A 6,593-nucleotide genomic window follows, 5' to 3' on the forward strand; every position below is an offset into this window, starting at 1 on the left:
ACTGCAACCTAAACTACCGCTGTGTTAAATGCAGTGAACCCCATGGCCCAGGCGACTGCACAATAAAAAAGGAAAACGCAGTAACCAAAGACAAAATATTCTGCGTCAACTGTAAAAACTACGGACACCCCGCGTCATACAAAGGTTGCCCCAAACTCGTAGAGCTCCGTAAAAAACTAGCAGATAAAATAAAAAAAGACAAAGAAGCAAAGACACAACAAATTGCCCAAATAAGCCGCAAATACGTCCCAGAACTAAAGTTCTCTGACGTAGTGAAGCAGCAAACAACACTAAATCAAACAACCAAAATCTCCCCACAATCAGCAAACTTAGATCCGCGCTCAAGCCAAAGCCCAATCACAATCGATAACTCCCCCCATCTAAACATTATAAACGTTATCGAAGACTTTAAAAAAGGTATCCTCCAAGCGTTAAAAGAACAACAAATGCAACTAAACGAAATAAAAAACACTCTATTAACGCACGAAGAAAGGATCGACGCCATCTTCAGCACTTTCATTAGTACAGACGACGAATAACCAAAACACGCCAAACCAACCATCACAGCAAAAAACAAATAAATTTAACCTAAAACATCTGAAAATAATCGCAATAAATGCTAACTCTTTAATTTCAAACCAAAAAAGATACAGTATGCTAACCCTATTAAATAAAGAAGCCCCCGATATAGTACTCATCTCAGAAACAAAGCTAAACAAAAGACACAATGTACACTTCAAAAACTACACCATGATAAGACACGACAGACCGAACGCCAGTCAAGGAGGAGGAACAGCGATCCTCATAAAAAACCCTATAAAATACAAAACGATCCTAATTGATAAAATAACACGTTTCAGAACCTTAGAAACAACGATCATAAAAATAAAAATAAGCAATAAGGAAAATTTATTCATCACTGCAGCCTACGCAACCTACGGAAACCAGAAAGAATTTAACTACGAATTCAATAACCTTTTCGAACTCTTGCAGCTCAACAAACCGGAAAACTACTATATAATAGCAGGAGACCTTAACGCAAAACACACAAGCTGGAAAAACGAAATAAACAACACGAGAGGCAACTGGGACATGATCACAAACAGAACATTCGTAATGACTGAAGGTTCACACTCATCAAGCAAAGAATTCTCCATAAAAAACGGTCTACAACAAGGTACAGTAAATTCCCCGTTACTTTTCAGTATTTACAACAGTGACTTCGCAGACGACCTAATCATATACGTAACAGGCCGCAAAACCAAAACTATAAAAACGGAACTCCAAGAACTCTTTGAGAAAATAAACGACTATTACCACGCATGGAAACTAAAAATCAACATAAGTAAATGCGAAACCATACTGTTTAGACCCAAGTCAAGTGAAATCGGCCCAATAGAAAGAGAACACTGCAAAAAATTTCAGATAAGAGAAAAAACAGACAAAGGGGCCCTCATACCACACAAAAATTGCGTAAAATACTTAGGGGTAAACATAGATTACAAATTGAACTACAAGCAGCACACCGAAATTCAACTTACCAAGGCCAATAAAGCATTCTGGAAAATGAAAAAACTATTCCACTCCAAACATCTCGACAGCAAAGTAAAAATCCTATGCTATCAAGCACTAATCAGACCGATCATAACCTACGGCTGCCCAATCTGGTACAACATATCAGCCTCCCAAATGGAAAAAATTCGCATATTCGAAAGAAAATGCATCAGGGCTTGCTTGAGCACTTACAGATCCGAACACAGCGGATTCAAAAAATACGTAAAAAACAAAATAATATACGACCTAGCCAACGTTCACCGCATAGACTGTCACATCCTAAAGCTAATACGAAACCACTTCGCGCAAGCGGCAAAGATAAAAGAAAATAGTTTAATCTTCAGCTGCTTATTTCCAAATGACACATATTACAAAAACACTCTGACAACAGGCTACATCCCGCCGGAAGCTTTCCCATACCTTGACGGAAAAAACTACCTACAAGACCAAAATAACATCCCGATAATTTATCATATAAAGAGAAAAATAGGGACCCAAACTATACTTTACGAGGAAAACCTAGACGGTCAGACCGCAGACACTAGATGGAGATACAACATGGCCCTCCCCCTGAAAGACACCAAAGACAAACATAGAAAAAATTCAAAAAAATATTGGTGGATACTGAACCCATAATAAAATAAGAAAGAAAATCTATTAAACCGATAAAACTCAATTCTGCCCCCGCACAACACAGGTGCAAACATTGTAATTTTCGCAATCCTCCTTCTTTTAAAAGAAACTTATTTATTTAACATCCCCCTCCCCCGCCCCCTCATCCCCCCCCCCAAAATTCCACATCACCCAAAAACATACTACCGAAGCGTCCTGTTTTTGCGACCCAGTTTCCAGGACAATAAAAACAAGTAAAAACAAAATCACATAGAAGCTCCGCTCCTCCAGCGGCTTAAACCAAAAGATATATTCAACACGAAAAATGTAAAGCGTCGACACATATTACAGCATGGCTACGTAGTACCGTTGCGTATCGGTACCTTTGCCTAAGATACCATTATATAAATTCACCGTTTATTGTGAACACTATAATGTATTTATAATTGTATATTGGGTTTTAATAAACAGTTTAAAAAAAAAAAAAGCACTCGTTCTCGTCCGATCACGAAAGTTAAGCAACGTAGGGCACGGATAGTACTTAGATGGGTGACCGCTTGGGAACTCCGTGTGGTGTTGGCTTTTTTTAATTTTTTCCAATTCTTCCTACTTTTCTTAATAATTTATGGTCATGTACATCGTGTTAAAAATATACTTTTAGCATTACAGCGTATGTCAATGTCGTGGTTATTCGTTATACATTCAAGTACGCTTGTTTGAAAGTCAATAGACTATTGCTGAATCACGTACTACTTATAAATTGTTGTCTAGCACGTAAGTGTAATTTCATGTACATTATACACTAGTACTGTGCGCTATAATTCATGAACTGCACAATAGATTTAACGCACCAATTATCTATGCATCTATCACACTGATTCCTGCAGTAGTTTTTACTTTCCACACTCTATGGCCGCCGTTTGCACAAAACGGCTATTTATATTTATTCCAATTTTTATTCCACGGATGACGATGTAATAAATTTGTTAACATATAGCAAACTCGATACCGAATATTCATTACATACGTCTAATCCATTATGTCATTCGTGGTTTAAGTGAATATTTACTTTCACGTTAAAAAGACAAAGAAGGTGAAACCATACTAATTGCTGTACGTTCTGGTCGTTGTAAAAGATTTTGGATGGAAGAAACATAAACAGCTTGGTTTTCTTTTCCTAATCAAATCCAGTCTCTTTCTATGATAACGCAACGGATATCATAGAAAACAACGGATATAACATAGTTGATTAAATAAACCAGTAACACCATAAATTAATTATGCGCATAAAGTTCATATTACTTGTCTACCAACCAACCAACCAACCAACCAACCAACCAACCAACCAACCAACCAAACAGCACAAGTTATGTGATATAAATAACCTGATGAGATAATCTTTCAAGCACGAGTCCAAAATCTACAATGGCACAACTTTTCTTCGAAACAGAGACGTCCAGCTGTTTTTTCTACAACCCGTTTTCACTATGAATTCAATGGAACACCGTTTGGCCTAAAAGGTGTAGCCACCTGAGTAAAATTTCATACATTTAGGTGGACGTATGCACATCGTTCATCTTCACGAACATTTATACGTAAAGTCACATACACGTATTGTCTTCATAGTTGTTCGAAAATCGTGTCTCCTTGGCGATGAATTACAGTAGAGTTTTGTACAGTAGTGAATTACTTAGAGAAGACAGCGCAAGCGAAACAGGAAAAGGTGTGAGAGTCGGCTTAATAAGATACATATCGGTCAAACAATGTCGGCCTTTTTCATCCAACGCTTGCATAAAATGCTAACAGTTATTCTTTTCGTAAAACAATATCAATTATTTATTAGCATACTATTTTTATAATCAATTCGTTATATTTTCTGTATGATTGATCGCAATTAATCGGTCGTCATTCCCGTTACTGGGGGGAAATCAACCTACAGGGCCCTAGCGTTCCCTTTAACACGCCACTAAGTTCGACGGTTGAGTAGTGTAAAATGATCCGAATTCAATCGTCCATGAAAGAATACTAATTATCCATCAGTCAATGGTTAAACCTTATGTTTAATTTTTTTTAATTAAATTTTTACTGACTTTTTTGTGAGATTTTTCTGATTAAAATGAGGCCAAACACGATATAATTTATATCACATTTATATGTATATGTCGGAGATAAAAGGACACCGAAGCCTTCCCTTTGGAATTTGGGAAAACCCCTTAACACATTAATCTAGATTCTACTATAGCCGCAATTAAGCAATTGTCGTTATTCAATCCGATTGTATTTGTTCGAGATTTGTGATAATGAATTTGGGCTCGAGGCGACAATCAGTCGCCGAATGTAGCCGCGGTCAAGGGATGAACGCTTTCTCTAACAGAGGTATAGAGAAATTCTATAGCTCTCCTTAAAAGAAATAATTGTAGCGGCACTCGACAGTAAACATTCCAACGGTTTCTGTCCCGTGGCTCGCCACACGCAGACCCTATTCTCCGGCTAAAATGATTACCAGATGTCGATGCATCTCCACAGTACATGTTCAGCAAGCTTGAGAACCCGTTATAAATTTTAAGATTTAGTTTACTAAAGTCCTTCAAACAGACAAACAGTTTTTGTCCCAACTACGTGAAGATAGGGGAAATGTATTTTTTTCACGAACGACGCTTTCCACTAGCAACTTTCCCTCAAGGGCGGTTAGCATCCTTTTCTCGATACCAACATGGAAATTGACCAATTGACAGCAACGTCAATTTCCCTCACTTTCCGAACAAGGGCTTTTCTCGACGAATCCGATGACCTCGTGTCCTTAGACACACCCCATCACAGTTTTCCTCTGCAGCATCACCCTGACGGAAAGTCATTCTCTCTCGTGATGTCTCAGTAGCGAGTTACATAGTGTCTTTACGCTTGGTGAATATTCTACGTTTTAACAAAAAGTTAGTGTTCTTTCACTCGCGGGGAGACACGATCGTGTAGAAGCGCATCAACAGGAGTCGTAAATTCCTGTTACGATTGTTCAATCGACGCCGCGAGATGATCGATCCCCTATTGCGTTTAGGCTAATAGAGGTGGTTAATTGAAGTGCACACTGCTGTAACGGGTTTTCAGTTGTGTTTTATTAAGACACTGTGTATACACTGAGTGGTGAATTAACAGCAACCGGGATACGGTTGGACTCGGTTAGAACGTAAGATCAGGGGATGAGAGGGCGAGAGCGTAAGCGCGAATCGTTGCTGCGAACTGAGACTTCCCGAGGTTGCTGACTGACTGACTGGCTGCCTGACTGACTCACTGACCGACTGCTGACTGACTCCCTCTTAGTTTTCCCCGAAGGAAAGCTTGATGCCGATTGGTCGTGACCCCGCTAAAGAAGCAGGACATGAGGAATTTCTCACCAGTGTCCGGGGTGATTTTATTGCTGGGGAAAACCAATCGTTTCTATCCTATGTTTATGTGTTGGGTTTTCTCGTTCGGTGACTACCTGCCTTTTCCGAGCCTTTTTTAATAGCATAACAAACTCAAGGATTTTGCTAATCCGGACATAAACCGAAATGCTTCTAGACAACTAGATTGCTCGACACACATCTGGAAACAATTTAGCTAGAAGGTGACGTTTTATGGCCGGTCATTGAGTTTATTGGGGGTCTGGAAGCAGGTAGGTGGGCCGCTGGCCGCCAGGTAGCGTTGGCTGGGGTTCCGCTGCTCCATGCGACACAACAGTTAGCATACTGTATCTTTTTTGGTTTGAAATTAAAGAGTTAGCATATATTGCGATTATTTTCAGATGTTTTAGGTTCAATTTATGTGTTTTTTGCTGTGATGGTTGGTTTGGCGTGTTTTGGTTATTCGTCGTCTGTACTAATGAAAGTGCTGAAGATGGCGTCGATCCTTTCTTCGTGCGTTAATAGAGTGTTTTTTATTTCGTTTAGTTGCATTTGTTGTTCTTTTAACGCTTGGAGGATACCTTTTTTAAAGTCTTCGATAACGTTTATAATGTTTAGATGGGGGGAGTTATCGATTGTGATTGGGCTTTGGCTTGAGCGCGGATCTAAGTTTGCTGATTGTGGGGAGATTTTGGTTGTTTGATTTAGTGTTGTTTGCTGCTTCACTACGTCAGAGAACTTTAGTTCTGGGACGTATTTGCGGCTTATTTGGGCAATTTGTTGTGTCTTTGCTTCTTTGTCTTTTTTTATTTTATCTGCTAGTTTTTTACGGAGCTCTACGAGTTTGGGGCAACCTTTGTATGACGCGGGGTGTCCGTAGTTTTTACAGTTGACGCAGAATATTTTGTCTTTGGTTACTGCGTTTTCCTTTTTTATTGTGCAGTCGCCTGGGCCATGGGGTTCACTGCATTTAACACAGCGGTAGTTTAGGTTGCAGTTTTGCGCTGTGTGGCCTACTCGCTGGCATTTGTGGCATTGAGTTATGTCATC

The sequence above is a fragment of the Bombus bifarius genome, unplaced genomic scaffold, assembly GCF_011952205.1.
Source record: "Bombus bifarius isolate JDL3187 unplaced genomic scaffold, Bbif_JDL3187 scf7180000007977, whole genome shotgun sequence".
Taxonomy (NCBI): Eukaryota; Metazoa; Arthropoda; class Insecta; order Hymenoptera; family Apidae; genus Bombus; species Bombus bifarius.